Consider the following 17290-nt stretch of genomic DNA (forward strand, 5'->3'; position numbering starts at 1 on the left):
TTCTGGGAATTTTGACTATTTTACCCCCGGGGGGCGTTTTCGGGACCCCGAGCATTAGGATTTCCTTGAGGTTACTTAAGCTCGAAGTAACCTGTTAGAAATAAAAAGAACGTTAAGAACGTTCTCCCTCTCTCTCCTGTTCCCTTTTTGACACCAATTGCATTTTTGAAGGAAACTCGAGTTTTAGGACTCGGATTCAAGCAAGGGTCGAGGCATAGCAATTTTAGGAAAGATTAGAAGCTTATAGCCAAAGGATTTAGTTGGGAAATGACTCAATTGGAGGTAATCCAAGTTTAAAGTTTGGCACATGACTAGCATATTGGGTAATGAATAAATATTTGATGATAAATTGGGAGTTAGTGAGATCGGGGGGAATTCTGGGAATTTTGACTATTTTACCCCCGGGGGCATTTTCGGGACCCCGGGCATTAGGGTTTCCTTGAGGTTACTTAAGCTCGAAGTAACCTGTCAGAAATAAAAAGAACGTTCAGAACGCTCTCTCTCTCTCCTATTCCCTTTTTGACTCTGATCGTATTTTCGAAGGAAACTCGAGTTTTATAACTCGGATTCAACTAAGGATTGAGGCATAGCAATTCTAGGAAAGATTATAAGCTTATTAGCCAGAGGATTTAGTTGGGATACGACTCAATCGAAGGCAATCCAAGTTTTAAGTTCTAAGTTTTTAAAGTTTTAAAGCTTTGAATGGATTTTATGTTTTGATGAGTTTTTGGATGAATTGAAGCTTAGGTTTTAATGGGTTTGGATAATTGGGATGTTTGGGAATTTTGATTTTGGGATTTGGATATGTTTGTTCAGGTTTTAGGAAGGTTTTAAGTAGGAGAATACACAGGTTATAGCTGGGTTCGTGGTTGGGCCGCGACCCTATTCTTGGGCGCCACGGCCCAGGCTTGATGAAGAAGGTGAAGTTGCTTGATGGGCAGTTAGGACCGCAGCACAAGGTGGCACGCTGCAACAATAGGCACAGGCAGAGAAAGGTTTGGCCTCTATTTGGAGGCGGGCCGCGGCACAGGTCTAGTGTGGGGCCACGGCGTTTAAGGGTAGTTTTGCCCATATTTGGTTTTTTGTCGTGGGAACTTAAATCTAATGGCTCGGGATCGATCCTACTACCCAATTGGGTAGGATTCGATATCCCGGAGGCTAGGACTTGGTCCGGAAGTATTTATTTACTCATTTTTTTATGAGGTTTTATATTATGATTGTTACTAGGTTATCGCTAAGGGCTTGGAAACAGGATTGTGCTTAAGGATCGTTTATTGGTAACCTGTGATTGGACCAAAGGTAAGAAAACTGTACCCAATAAGTGATGCATGTGATGCATGTGATTAGGGCATGACATGAATGTTGAATATGAGATTGATCAGAACTTGAGTCTCTGTAAATGTGCATGATCATAATTATGCTAGTGAATATTGAGTAGCATGCTGAATGCATTATATTTGGATATTTGACATATGATATATGCCTGGGTGCATTGCTTACTTGTGATTTGTACTGACTCATTAGTAAAAAACAACACGAGTCGTATGGAATTGCCCTATGACTCAAGAGCGGCTTAAGCGTATTGAACGTAGAGCCGAAATGATTAGATCTAATCAACATAAGAATTAAATGCTTGATCAGCCCTAAGTCCGATGAAAATTAAAAGCGCTTGTCTAGTCTAAAGGCTAGTTACTTAGAGCCAGGGTCAAAAGGCTCAGGTGACTGTAACGTCACATGGCTTAGGGTGCACTTATCTGATTAGGGTGCGGAGCCCAAGTGCGTGACTTATTTGCCACTTATTTAATTAGGGTGCGGAGCCCAAGTGCATGACTTATTTGTCACTTATCTGATTAGGGTGCAAAGCCTAAGTGTGTGATCCATTAGTCAGGGCGCAGAGCCCACGTGTGTGACTCATTAGTCACCTATTCGAAGATGGACACATTAGCCATCTATTCCCAAATTGACTTGATAGTCATCTATACAGGTGGTAGGGCCCGTAATCATTTATTTGGACTTGTTTGCATGCATTAATAGGGCTATTATTGCTAGGCATGCTATTATGATTTAGTGACATACTATTACCTGTTTATGAGCATGTGTTTGAGTTTTCTTGCTGAGCTTCAGCTCACGGATGCTATGTGGTGCAGGTAAAGGAAAAAGAAAGTTGGACCATCCTTGAGTTGGAGAGCTTAGGTGGCGATGTGTACATATGCAGCTGCTCAACCACCATGGCAGAGGGTTTAAAGAGGAACTAGGGTTAAACCCTATTTTTCCGCTTAGGTCGGCTAGTTGTAAATCTTTTACTGTAATTAACCATTAAATTATATTTTGGGATCCCAATGTATACAGTAAACGTTTTAGTGAAATGTTGTATCTTTAACGAAATTTTTTAACCCTAAACCGTTAATCACATTTAGTTACACGATTATGCCCAAATGACTCGGTTAGTGAGTTTAGCACTGTTTAAAATGCACAACGTAACAGTCCCTGTGTAGTAGGGTGTTACATGAGCATCCTATGATGCCTTGAAGAAGCCAAAGGCTTACAAAATTGGGATCAATTGAGAGATGTTCTTCAGTGGAAACTTTCTACCTAGTATAAGGAAATCTTGAAGATGTTATTATGAAAATTTCTATGATTCTTCAAGTTAAGGATGATCCCAAAACATACCAAGAAACTATGTCTTTGAGAGACTACGCTTTTTGGAATGAGCCAATAAATGATGAGATGGATTCAATTATGTCAAACGACACATGGGAATTGGTTGACTTTTCTCAAGGGTCAAATCCTATTGGGTGCAAGTAGATATTTTGGGGGAAATATCACACCAACGACGCTATAAAAACCTTCAAGGTTAGATTAGTAGCCAAAGGGTTTAAACAAAGGAAAGGAATCAATTATTTTGACACATATGCACCGGTTTCTAGGACAACCTAAATAAGACTGTTATTTGCCTTATCATCAATACATAATCTTTATGTTCATCAAATAGATATTAAAATAGCATTCCTAAATGGAGATCTCAATGAGGAGTTCTTTATGGAACAATTAAATAGTTTTGTTCTAAGGGAAAATGAACATAAAGTGTGTAGGCTTGTTAAATCATTGTATGGATTAAAGCAAGCATCGAAACAATGGCATGAAAAGTTTGATCAAGCCTTTATTTTAGATAGGTTTAGACACAATAATGTGAAGAAGTTCTTATACTTTAAGTGTAATCTTGATTATGTCATCTTGGTGTGTTTAAATGTTAATTTTGAGTAATGAGATAAGAATCATAAGAGAAACAAAGAGGTTTCTATCTTCCACTTTCAAAATGAAGGACCATGGAGAGGCTTATACTATTTTGTGTATAAAAGTGAGAAGAAATAGTAGGGTTGTGCCTTAAGTTAAGCTCACTATATTGAGAAAGTTCTTTACAAGGTTAGTCATCTAAAAAAAAATTAAAGAGGCAAATACGCATTTGATACAAGCCAAAATCTTGAAAGGAACAATGGTAGAGTAGTGACTCAACTTGAGTATGAAAGTGAATTAGGGAGTCTAATGTATGTTGATCATTGTACAAGAACAGATATTGCATATGTGGTTAGTAAACTAATTAATTATGTTTACTAGCAATCCAAGTGTTGAACATTGGAAGGCTATTGAGAAAGTTCTATGGTACCTTAAAAGGACCAAGAAGATAAGCCTCCAACATTCAAGGTTTCCTATGATACTTGAAGAATATTCTGACTCAAGTTGGATATGAAGTGTGAAAGACAAACTCTCCACCATCGGTTGGGTGTTTATGCTCAAAGGAGGAGCGATTTCTTGGGACCCAAAGAAAGAAACACGTATTTTGCACTCAACGATGAAGAATGAGTTTATATCTTTAATATCAATCAACAAAGAGGTCGAGTGGGTTAGGGATATCCCTATTTCCACGGATGAGGTATTAGCGATCTTGATACATTATGATAGTCAAGCAACATGAGCTAGAGCCTATTATGGCATAGATAATGAGAAGTCTAGACATATAAGTCTAAGATATAAATATGTGAGACAATTGAGTCAAGAAGGAATCATTTCGATCTCTTATGTGAGAATTAGCGAGAACTTAGCTGATCCGTTCACCAAACCTCTTACAAAGAGAATCTTTAAGTTCTACATCTAGAGGGATGAGACTAAATCTCCTGAAAATATAGATTCACCAATGATGTCAACCCAAGTCAAAGCCTGTCAACATTGAGTCTAGAGTTAAATGAGTAAGAATAAGTCATTGATAAGTGGATAATTTCAACATTAATATAATTGTGAGTTCCATCTAAGTATGGTTAGTGTTTTTTCTACTGAACACGAGGGTTAAGCCTAAGAATTTTAATGAAGTTCAGTTGTAGAGCAACAAGTATCTCTAAAGGTGACAAATATATTATAAGAATTTCACCTATGTGAATTTAGGGTGGTGCCGCATCTCATGGGAGTTGGAGTTTCTCCCTGGAAAGTTCATGAATGGATAAGCACAAGACCATTAATAAAGCTAATCACACACAGTGGGAAATGAATGGTCAAGTGGAGGTGTGTGAGGTATTACCTATTTTATTACTAGGAATCATTGGTTCAATCTTATAAGACACCAAGTATTTCAATAAGGTTTTGTAGTGCTTCCACTAAGGTAAAGTTTGAATTGAAAGATACATTACTTTTTGCACGAATACTATTTTGAGTTAGAGAAAGAGAATTATATTAATTCAACCAAGTGAGGGAATGTTGAGATTGGTTAAATATAATGATTAAATTGTTTAGACAATGAGGTGTAAAACACTTAATGGTTTCAATTAAGTTGAATTAAAAATATGAGTTTTTGTTGTGGGCATGTATAATTGACTTTTTTTTTTGTCCAAAGTGATATAATGAGGTATCTAAGCATACCAAAAAAGTTTGGGAGCATTTGGAGTTAATTAATAAGATCAATTTTTAAAAAGTTGACCAGCATTGTCTGACATGTTGCCTAGAAGTTGCGACATGTCACGTGACTATTCCGTAAAGTTACATTTTTTTAAGCTCCAAATGATGTTTTTAAAATATCTAATCCTATTGGTTGAGCCTAATGACAGTGCATACACTATAAAATGGATCCTTAGAGTTGTAAAGCCTTCATCACACTTTTCAACTCTCTTTCTTTCTCTAGCTCCCTAAAAATATTAATTTTCTCCAAGAAACTCATCAAACATTGCTTGACTTGGAATAGAGGCTTGGGAAACCTTGACTTGGAATAGAGGCTTGGAAAATACTATTTCCAGGCTTGTTAAATATCACTTCCAATTCCACTATTGTAGAAGCTTAAAGAAACATTGGGAAGACTTGGAATAGAGATTTTGGACAATGAAGATTCTCCATGTGCAAGCTTGAGGGTTCTATTTATTAGGATTTTATCTTTCTAACCCTAATTTTGTGTTTTGATTAATTAATTGTGTATTCATCTCTTATTTTGTATTTACTCATCATAATATCGATGATTCAATGTGATGAAATTATGTTATGATCATTCCATCTTTTTATCTTTAATTTTTTAATTATTCTCTAATTATCAAAATTTGCCTCTATATTATGAATATGGTTCTTGATTAGTCTATAATGTTTGTATTATTGAATTAATTCATTTGGCCATTGTTGATATATGTTTTTTTTAGTTTTAAATTCCCAATAGTATTTGCTACAAAAAATTGTTGCGGGTTCTATGAATACCTATTATGTGTCCATTGTTGACTTTTTATCTGAAGATGCTAGTGTTTTGTCTTAACTTTTCTATTACATAACATGCTATGTTATGGGGTTTCTAAAAAAAATTATGGACTCCACCACACCAAAGTCTTTAATGTTATTGTTCATCTAGAGTATTCTATCTAGACATAAGCTTTTCAACTTGATTACCTATTTCATATATCAATTATTACTACTCCTTTCGTAAAGTCATTAGTTATAGGGAGCTTGATTAATGATATTACTTGCATTTTTTTCATAGTTTCAAAATAAACTTTCAGCAACCATAAAGTTTTGTAGTACGATTTTTTTTTCTTTTTAGCTCCGTAAAATTACTATCAATTTGGTTTTTAGGGTATCACAAAAGCCTTATGTTACAACCATGTTTTACTGCATGCTTTTTATTTTAGAAAATCATGATCCCAGATGCATCTGGGTTGTGCTTTGGTTGCATCTGGAGATCTTCGTGATTTTATTTGCCACGTGGGATAAGTTTGTTTAGTTAGGTTTTAACTAATTATGTTCATACTATTAATAGGTTTTGCTGTTAGGTTCTTTTACCAACCTTTATATACTGCTCAGTTTTGGGTTTTCATTGTTGAGCTAAGCATTCCTTTGTTATAGAGAGTTTCTTTGTTCTAGTTTTTATCTCTAACATTTTTGTTCCAGATTTCTTGGATCGAAGTTCTTGGTTTTCAGATTCTTCAAGGAGAAGAAAAGAGGGATCTGTTCTCAGTGTTTTCTGAAGGGATTTCAGAGTTGTTGAGCTGAAGGGATTTCAACCATTATTCTAAGGAATTTAGAAGTACAGAAAGTTGAGTGGGAGATTCAACTTAGGGGAAATTGTAAATCTTGCTGTGAGTTTTAGATTGTTCTTTAGCAAATTGACATTTTGGTTTTGTAATTTGTAAAGAACAAAAGTCTACTATAGTGATGTGAATTACCTTGGTCTTTGTGACCCAAGGACTAGCTGATTTTATCAGTGAACCTTGTAAAAATCATCTAGTGTTCTTTACATTTCAGCACTTGTTCTTTATTCTTTTGATTGACTCATGTCTTTAATTCATAGACTCAAAAGTAAATTTTCCAATTGATATTAGAAACGACGGTATAAAGTTTTAGATCGGTAGGGTATTTCCGCAGTTACTTGCTTTTGATTATATATTGATTTTTTTTCTTGATCTCCATCTGTTTGTGTTCTGGTTTCTTGCTCTCCAACTGTTTGTTTTCTTGTTTCTTGCTTTATTGTTTCATCTCACCCTCTTTGATATCCATCTCTTGTAGTATTTTCTTGTTTGTGTGGATCATGGAATTGTGTTATGGAAGGTGGATCTACCACAAGACCACATATGCTGGAAGGAGCCAACTACTTCTATTGGAAGACCAAAATGAGAGCATTCCTTAGGGTAGTAGATGAGCGTGTGTGGATGGTTGTTGCCGATGGATGACATCCTCCAAGTGTCTAAGAAGGTGATGTTGAGACAACAAAACCCATGAAGGACTGGACAGCCATCGAAATTAAGAAGGCCAACTTCAACTCAAAAGCTTTGAATGCTCTATTCAATGCAGTATCCACAAACCAACTGAAAGTCATTGCCAACTATGAGATTGCCAAAGAAGCGTGGGAAAAGCTAAAAGTAAAAAATGAGGGGACTGCTGCTGTTAAAAAATCAAGATTTCGCACCCTTGATAAGGCGTTTGAGAATCTCTCAATGGTGGAAGATGAATCTGTTGAATAATTCCATGCCAATCTATGTGATATTTCGAATGAGTCCTATGCTCTTGGAGAGACATACTCAAATGCCAAGCTTGTTCGCAAAGTTCTTGGAGTTCTTCCCCAAAGGTTCAAGGAAAATGTCACATCAATTGAAGAAGTACATGACATTGAAGATCTTGATCTTAATGAACACATTGGGTCTTTGCAAAATTATAAGTTAACTCTAAAGAGATGGAGTAAGACTAAGAACTAGCAAGAATAAGAGACTCAAAACCCCCTCTAGTATAGCGTTTTCCCACAAAGATGAGCAACCTCAATTTGCATATCTGTCATAGAGCCAAGAAGATGATATGTTGGCTCTGTTGACAAAGAATTATACCAAGTTCTTGAAGAAGACATTCCACAAAAAAAAAAAAAAAAAAACTATGGTGCCAAAGACAACTTCTTCAAGAAGTTCAATCCTGTCACAAAGAAACAACCTCAGTCACTAGACAAGAAGAATTGAGGCATACAATGTCGGGTATGTGATGGATTTGGACATATACAAGTGGAATGTGCTAACACACTAAAGAAGAAAAAGGATCTTGCTGTCACCTAGAGTGATTCTGATGAGGAAAAAGATGACACTTATAGTGACTGTTCTTAAGAAGAAAAACAAATGGTGGCATTCTTAACAAAAAGCACTTGGTCGGACTCATTTGAGGACGATGCCGATTCTATCAACTCAGAATCAGCTAGCGTGGACAGACATGTTTCCTATGAAGAGATGTTTGGCCAATGGTCGTATATGGAAAAAAAGTTCAAGCCATTGACTAACACAAATGCATAGCTAGAGGGAACTATCAAAGATCTCAACACAAAACTTGAAGAAAAAACTGAAGTAATATTCAAGTTTGAAGTTGTTCTTGTTCATGCCAAACAAGCTCTTGAGTTCATTCAAACTGGTACAATGACTCTCAATGAATCTCTTCAGATTCAAAAGCCTTATGGTGATAGAATTGCTCTTGGCTACAAGCTATTGTATAAAAAGGGAAATAATCTTAGTATCAAGGACTCATTATCATCTGCACCAAATCTGCCATTTGTATCTGCTGTTGTAAGCAAACATAATGATGCATCTGGCTCATCTGCAAAAGTCATCAACAATTCTAAATAGGCTACCATTCCACCCAAAGTTTATTCTATCTGATCAATCCCCAAGGTCTTTCCACAACCTCAAAGCAAAAGATTTGTTCCCACATGTCATTTTTGCCACATGCGCGACCATATATGACCAAGGTGTTACAGACTTCAGTCCTACTTAAAAGTGATGATTGCAAGGGGTGGCAACCTACTTCAACCTTCTACAAACTCGGCTCATGGTCAGTGGAGGCCTAAATCTGAGACCAATGCAAACTATGCTCTTATTGCTCAAACCTCGTTATTAGCCTTCAAAAATGACCAGTGGTATTTCAATAGTGGTTGTTCCAAACATATGACTGGTAACAAGCATCTCCTCACAAACTTCATTGAGTTTCAAGATTGTTTTGCTACGTTTGGAGATGGTAATAAAGGAGTTACTTAGGTAAAGGTGATCTGGTTATTGTTGACATACCACCCATTTCTAGTGTGTTGTACGTATAGGGACTCAAGGCTAACTTGCCGAGCATTAGTCAAATTTCTTACTCTAGTTACACAGTAAGTTTTACCAAAACTCAATGTCTGGTTTCATCTAATGGGTGTTCTATTCTGACAAGACACAATTCCTCTTATAATTGCTACATTCTCTGCAATACTATTGTGTGCCATTGCATGTTTCTTGTCAAACCAGATCTGTGGAATTAACCTCTTGGACACCTCAATTACCGAGATCTCAAGAAGATTTTCAAGATCTCGAGGGACAAAATGTGCACCCCTTGTCAATTAAGTAATCAAATCAAATCCTCTCATTCATCTATTTACGCTCTATTAACATCACGAGTTCTCGAACTGCTTCATGTTTATCTGATGGGGCCTATGCAAACTACAAGTTTGAGTGGAAAACATTATGTGATGGTGTGTGTAGATGATCACTCTCGATTCACTTGGGTAGAGTTCATTAAAGAAAATCTAGATACCTTTGGAGTTTTTCTACACTGTGCCTTAACATAAAAATGAGAAATCAACAAAGATTTTCAAAGTCTACCGTATTCGTAGTGACCATGAGAAGGAATTTAAGAACACATTGTTCTTAGATTTTTGTGATCAATTGGGCATCCATCATAAATTCTATGCACCAAAAAATCCACAACAGAATGGCGTGGTTGAACGGAAGAACATAACATTGCAAGAAATGACTCGATTAATGTTACATGCCAAAAACATTCCTCAAAGATTCTAGGATGAAGGTGTCAATGCTTCTTGTTACATCAGCAAAAGAGTACATCTTCGAGCTGGTACAACTCAAACACCATATGAACTTTGGAAAGGGAAGACTCCTAACTTGGGACATCTTCACATTTTTGGTTGTACATGTGAAGTGATGATGGACTCTTTCTTGGTTATTCCACAAATAGCAGAGCATACCAGATGTATAACAAGTGTACATTCATGACGGTCGAGTTGATCAATGTCCAATTTGATGATTTGGAAGTCTATGAAGAAGAAACAACTGGAAGTCTATGATTTAAGGATTGTCTTCCGCTGAAAGTCCCCTCTGGCAGTTCAATCATATAGTCGCAAGAGGTTTCTCCAACTGATATCGACTCACCTAGTGAAGTTCAAGATGACTCCTTTGAGCATGCTTCAGACTCCTCTGGGTCCAGTCCTATGTCTATTGGCTATAGTCTACCTCCATCAATTTCACCAAATGTTAGACTCTACAAGAATGGTCCTCCATCTTGGATACAAAAAGCCCATCCTCCTGATATTGTCACTGGCAATCTACATGACACCATGGTAACTTAAAGGGAAGCCTCTACTGAAATATCTAATTCATGCTATGCTTCAATGGTCGAGCCGAAATCTGTGGAGGAAGACTTGGCTGATGAACATTGGATAGCTGCCATGCAAGATGAACTGGCCCAGTTTTAACGAAAACAATGTTTGGGATTTGGTAGAGCGACCATCTGACGTCAACATAGTTAGAACTAATTGGATTTTCAAAAAAAGTTTGATGAATTTGGTATAGTTACTAGGAACAAGGCACGACTTGTGGCACAGAGTGACAAACAGGTTGAAGGGGTAGATTTTGAAGAGACTTTTGCACCAATAGCTCATATTGAATCAATTCAATTCTTGCTAGCTATTGTGTGTCATCTAAATATTAAACTCCATCAAATGGATGTGAAAAGTGCATTCCTAAATGGCACTCTTCAAGACGAAGTGTATGTTAGTCAGCCTCAAGGTTTTGTGGACCCCCAAATTCCAAATCATGTATACAAGCTAAAGAGAGATCTTTACGACCTCAAACAAGCTCCACGTGCATTGTATGACAAACTAACTTCATTCTTATTATCTAATGATTTTCTTAGGGGGAATGTCGATAACACACTTTTCATAAGGTATTTGACCAATGGCATTTTTGTTGCACAAATTTATGTGGATGACCATATTTTTGGGTCAACATGTTAGCATGAGGTTCTTAGGTTTGTCAAGCTGATGCAAAGTGAGTTTGAAATGAGTCTAATTGGGGATCTTACCTATTTTCTAGGTTTACAAATTAAACAACTTGCTCAGGGCATCTTCATCTCACAGTCCAAATACACTAAAAAAATGTTAGAAAAATTCGGTCTAGATGGTTCAAAGCATGCTAGGACACCCATCAACACAACAACAAAACTAACCAAAGATAAGTCTGGTGAGTTTGTAGATCCAACTACGTTTAGGAGCATGATAGGGAGTTTACTTTATCTTACAACCAGTCGGCTTGACATTTGATTTAGTGTGGGTTTATGTGCTCGATTTAAATCTAATCCTAAACAATCACATTTGATGGCTATCAAACAAATTTTCAAATACCTTTCTGGTACAGTCGAGTTTGGTTTGTGGCATGCTAAATATACCACATTATTGTTTGTTGGTTTTAGTGATTCTGATTTGGTAGGAAGTTTAGATGACAAGAAAAGCACACCTGGAGGATGTTTTAATGTAGGCCATAACCTTGTGAGCTGGTTAAGTAAATAACAAAATTTGATTTCCCTATCCACTGCGAAAGCTGAATACATTGCAACTAGTAGTTGTTGCACACAAGTTATATGGCTCAATAAAATGTTAATTGATTATGGCTTTCCATAAGAGAGTGTAACTCTATATTGTGACAACACAAGTGCCATAAACATTTCAAAAAATCTCATGCAACATTCACGAACTAAACACATAGATATTCGACTTCATTTCATTAGGGGTTTAGCTGAATCAAAACTGTTCAGTATTTTTCATGTTTTCACAGAGGCTCAATTAGCTGATCTTTTCGCCAAAGCCCTAAACGTTGACACTTATGAGCACCTAAGAACTAGTGTTGTCCTTTGTGCCATCTGAATCATTTGATGTTGGATTTGTTCATGTTTGTTTCTTTTTCGTATCTCACCCATATTTGTTTTAGTTATGTTTCAGCTTTCGCTTAACTCAACCTAAATGTATCTCTCATCTTTTGTTTTTTTACAAGATTGTTTTGAGCCTTTAATTGTCTCAGCTAAAAAGTCTACCATTTTTGGGTGTAATGGGAAGAGCTTCCGTTTTTGGAAATTTATGCTTTGAGAAGTTTTCTCCTACTACTTAGTATTCTTTTCTTAAGGGAGACGGCTACATCTCTGGAAATGAGTGAAAGCCTTAGTTGATTGCTTGATAAAAGTCCATGAGTGCAAATTTAAAAGAGACATTTTTTTCATAAAAAGAAATATCAAAATTATATATATAAGAAAAATCAATCAGAATGTGTGAGCCTTTTATTTGGCTCACTTGAGGACACATGCACACACATATGGCAAATTTTTGCTCAAACTTGTTGAAAATTTTGATTGGTGAGTGTTTGTTCTACTTTTTAAAATTTTTTTTTTGTTTGGTCACATAACAAAATCTTACATGTTTGAGATATTGGTTTTCTTGTCGAACAGATCATCATTTTTCATTCCTCTTATTGTGCACATATGGTTAGTGTTTGGTTATCTTTGTATCACATTTACTGTTTTTGCATCCGTGATTACTTTTTTTTTCACGAGCATGTTTGTTCGAACACCCTTTTAAAATTGCAATTCAAAATCTCTCTGTTTTAGTTTAATTCTAAATGTGTGCATCCAGTTTGCAAAATAATAGGGCCTTGTGTTGTTTTATTCGTTAAATCACATTTCTTCAAGGGTGCCATTATTTTTAATAAAAGGGCATAAGTTGGTGTGAGAGTCCTCATTTTTTCTTTCAGAGAAACCCTAGTCGTATATACTCTGCAGAGACACTCCCATGGCTACCTCCAAGTCTCTGTCGACCACTGTACCATCTGGGAATCCCTTCACTCTTTCATCCCAACCTCCAAATGTTGGTGTTGATCTCTCTATTTCTCCAGCTCAGTAAGATTGAAGCACCTCTCCAAATTATGTCATCTCTCCGACAAAATCTGTTAACGTCCCCAATGTGTCTCCATCTGTCAAACCGAAGAGTAAAGGCAAACGTCTTATCTCTTCTTTACCTAGACGTGTTACTAGATCCACCACTACCATGCCCATGACATCTCCATCTACACTTCTACTTTCCACATCTCTATCCACCTCTCAAAATGCAACCAAAAAGAGAAAACAACCACTCTCTGCAAAATCCATCTGCCCCACAAGCTAAACCACCAAAATCACAACCATCCTCCTCTAAGTCTAAGCCATCATCTTCTTGGTCCAAAGTCTCATCTTGGACTCCTGGTCCCTTTTTGCTTTCTGTTGTGGCCCCTGAACACATGCCTACACTTTTTAGTTCTGAGTCTTCTAGGAAATTTTCTTAAAGTAGCATTTCTTTTAGAAAATTATGGGTTGAGTACTCTTTTGTAGTCATTGATTTTCCTAGACTGCATGCTATGTTAGAATCTAGAGGGTGGTTGTGAACTGTGATTCACATGAAGATGCCCAATCTAAACCTAGTGAGGGAATTTTATGCAAACTTAGGTAATAATTTTCTTGATAAAAAGAATCCTGATCGGTTTACTGCTTATGTTAGGGGAACTCATTTTAAGTATACTCCATCCACTGTGTGTCGTGTATTAAAATTTCCATTGCTCTCCAATCCTAGCTATAATGATGATTTTTCACCCTCTTTGATTACTGTTGGTATTGATCTCATTGGAAATCCACAGTTTTAGTTGACTTCAAATTATTTTCCTGTCACTACCATGACACCCTTTTAAAGAGTTCTTCATCGGGTGGCTCTTACGGATTGGTATCTCAATTCTCATTTGTCCATAATGAGTCCTGAAATTTGTCGTTTTCTGTTTGTTGTTGGAACTGGAATGTCTATAGATTTGGGGTCTATGATATATGAGAATTTTTTAATGCCGCCTCAGCCTCAGGAAGGCGCCTTTTTCTACCTTTTCCGTGTTTGATGCATCATCTAGCCTTGCATGGGCATCCTTTCATCACTCCTCAAGACATGTTTGTACCTGTAGCAGTTGTTGAAAAGTCATTCAAGCCAGTGGCTTCAAATCCTTTTGTGCCTCTTGTTCCTCAAGTCCCAAAATATCCAGAGTTAAAGGGAGTAAGAATGAATAGTTGGCAGGCTTCATTTTATGATACTCTAACTCAAATGTCTTCTCAATTTCAGACATTCATCCAGCAGTATGCCCAACATCAAATTCGTCAACAAGCCTTTGAGAAGTTAATCAACACTGAAGTTATGAAGCTCAAATCAATGTTGATTGCCAATGTACCTTCATATAGTCTTTCTCCTTCAGACAGTGTACCAACGCCTTAATGTCACAACCATTCTTCTCCTCCACTAGATACGGTTGCTACTGCCAAAACCCCTAATGTCCAGCCTGCTAATGATGATGTTCAGCCGCGTACTGCTGCTCAAGTTGAGGGGGAGTTATCCAACGTTGTAGCCCAAACTCAGGCTCAAATATATCATGCTACTGGTCCTCAAATTCCAGACATTTAGGGGGAGTCTACTACTCTTGGGGAGCAATCTCAATCGTCCCCAGATGCTTCTATCACACCACCAAGGGAGTCTATGAAGAACAGGCCTAGACTCAAGACAACTGGTCTTTGATTATGATCACTGAGGGGGATAATTTGGTGTTTTTTGAATGACAATTTTTGTTGTTGTTGTTTCTATGACTGGTTATTTTCGTTTAGTCTTTATAGTCTCAATTTAGTCTAGTGTTATTTGTTGAACTTGTACTTTGCTCACTTGACTTTTTTCTTTTTGGTTTAGAATTGGTATTCGTTATTGTTATTCTGTGTTTTTGTTTTGTTCATTGATCATAATTTGGTTTTTTTGTTTTACTGCATGTTTTTTATTTTGGCAAATCATGATCCCAGATGCATCTGGGCTGTGCTTTGGTTGCATCTGGGCTGTGCTTTGGTTGCATCTGGAGATCTTCGTGATTTCATTTGCCACTTGGGATAAGTTTGTTAGTTAAGTTTTAACTAATTCTGTTCAGAATGTTAATAGGTTTTGTTTTTAGGTTCTTTTAGCTACCTTAATACATTGCTCAGTTTCAGGTTTTCATTGCTGAGCTAACCACTCCTTTGTTGCAGAGAGTTTCTTAGTTCTTGTTTTTATCTCTAACATTTTTGTTCCAGATTTCTTGGATTGAAGTTCTTTGTTTTTTAGATTCTTCAAGGAGAAGAAAAGAGGGATCTGGTTAGTGGGTCTCTTGTCTATGGAATGGCCAGAACCTACACCCGATTCCTAAACTCCAGCTCCTGCTCAGTTCTTAGTGTTTTCCAAAGGGATTTTAGAGTTGTTGAGCTCAAGGGATTTCAGCCATTCTTCTAAGAGATTTAGAAGTACAGAAAGTTGAGTTGGAGATTCAACTTAGGGTAAATTATAAATCTTCCTTTGAGTTTTAGATTGTTCTTTAGCAAATTTACATTTTGGTTTTTTAATTTGCAAAGAACAAAAGTCTACTATAGTGATGTGAATTACCCTAGTCTTTGTGACCCAAAGGAGTAGCTAATTTTATTAGTGAACCTTGTAAAAGTCTTCTAGTGTTCTTTACATTTTAGCACTTGTTCTTTATTCATTTGATTGACTCATGTCATTAATTCATAGGCTCAAAAAGTAACTTTTCACCTTACATGTTTTGAATACTAATATAATTTTATATCTATAGAATTTAATTAATAGTAAAGTTCTGATACTTTCTTGTCACCCCCTAATAATGGAGGCAATGGCTTCTGAATCAATTATTTGAATTAAGGATACATTTTAGGCTAGGTTTGTAGGAAAAATATAATAAAATATATTAGGATTGTTAAAAACACTAATTCCAATCATTAATAAATCTCATCAAAATCATGTATCATATGAAAATTTAGTAAATTTCTTTTTTCTCTTAAACCATCTTCAAAAATAAAAACTGAAGTTTCTCTCAAACAAATGAACTAAGTACGAAGGTGGATGTTCTTTTAGGGCATGGCAAGAAATCTTAATTTAGTTTCTTATTATAAGTAAATGTCCTCTATTTCACAAAGAACGACGGTGGCCATTCAAATTTTTGTTGTATTGAGAGTTCATGGGGAAACATGAAAAAGTATCCCCTTATTCATTCATATAGGCTCAAAGTTTTATCAAGAAAGACATGTGCACTACGATATATAGTCGTTAATGTTGATAATAAACATTTTTTCAGAGGAAAACACTATTTTACTAAGAACGACCTTCTTTTATCAAAAACTATAGTTGGGATACTGATTCTCATCGCTCTAGAACTGTAAAAATAGATTAACGTTAAGTACAGCAATCAGACCTTGACACTACTTAGTTCAACCATGTAGTTCATTACACCAAACGACTAGCATAATTCTTACGAAGAAAGTGATCAATGCTACAATATTCACTCCTTACGCATAGTATAAAAATTTATTAGACAACCTTTGTGCAGAAAAAATAAAAATGATTAGACCTCCGAAATTTGACAAAGAATGACTGTGGGATATTGCATATAAGAGTTGTTCTCTAATTCTCAATGAAGTGCTACTAAAGTTACAAAGGAGGGTTCAAAAACTTGGATCACATGGCCTAGCCTAAAGGGGCAAAGAACTCGACCCACGTCATGAGGACTTAGAGCTCGAGGACTAGCAGTGAGTTTTTGATTCCCAAATCCCAAGTAATCTATACTCGGGGGGCAAAGCTATAACTGTGCCTAACAAAAATGACATAGTGCTACCTCCCAAGAACTGTGCACCTAGGGAGTAACACTTCATCTTCAAACCCTAAGTAAATTTGACCTCCTAAAACCCAAGTTGTTGGGACTCAAGGACGTAAGGACACATTGAATGATCCTTCTGAACAATGCACAAAATTACTTATGAAGGTAATTAAAACCTAAGTCTCAAAGACTAAGGCCCATGCATGGTGGACATGTTAAGGTTTAAAATTCTCGTGACATCAGATTACGTTGAGTTAAAATTGAAACCTTACCAAATTTAAGACCAGATTGCACAATTACTAAAGCTAAAGACGGGTTGAGTGGTAATGCAATGAAGGCAGATAAATAGTGCAAGCAAAAGCAATCCAGTAAAGTAAAATTATTTACAACTGCACTTGAGGGCTCGAGCATTAACTTGTTTGTACCCCGAATAGAGCAATGACACGCGGGCCTATTTAAAAAAAACAAAAACACAAAGGAAATAAAAACAAAAATTACAAGGGCCTACTCACCCAGGGGAACCTCTG

At 36.5% G+C, this 17290-nt stretch overlaps 1 long non-coding RNA gene across 1 annotated transcript; it reads left to right on the forward strand.

Annotated features, from left to right (window-relative positions):
- The first annotated feature begins 12314 nt into the window (after positions 1-12314).
- LOC133777577 (uncharacterized) lies at positions 12315-14842 on the forward strand. The gene is made up of 2 exons (XR_009868649.1): positions 12315-12435; positions 14210-14842. It is a non-coding gene; the product is annotated as an uncharacterized LOC133777577 (long non-coding RNA).
- Positions 14843-17290: the final 2448 nt, after the last annotated feature.

This window comes from Humulus lupulus, chromosome 5, assembly GCF_963169125.1.
Source record: "Humulus lupulus chromosome 5, drHumLupu1.1, whole genome shotgun sequence".
NCBI classification, from domain to species: domain Eukaryota; kingdom Viridiplantae; phylum Streptophyta; class Magnoliopsida; order Rosales; family Cannabaceae; genus Humulus; species Humulus lupulus.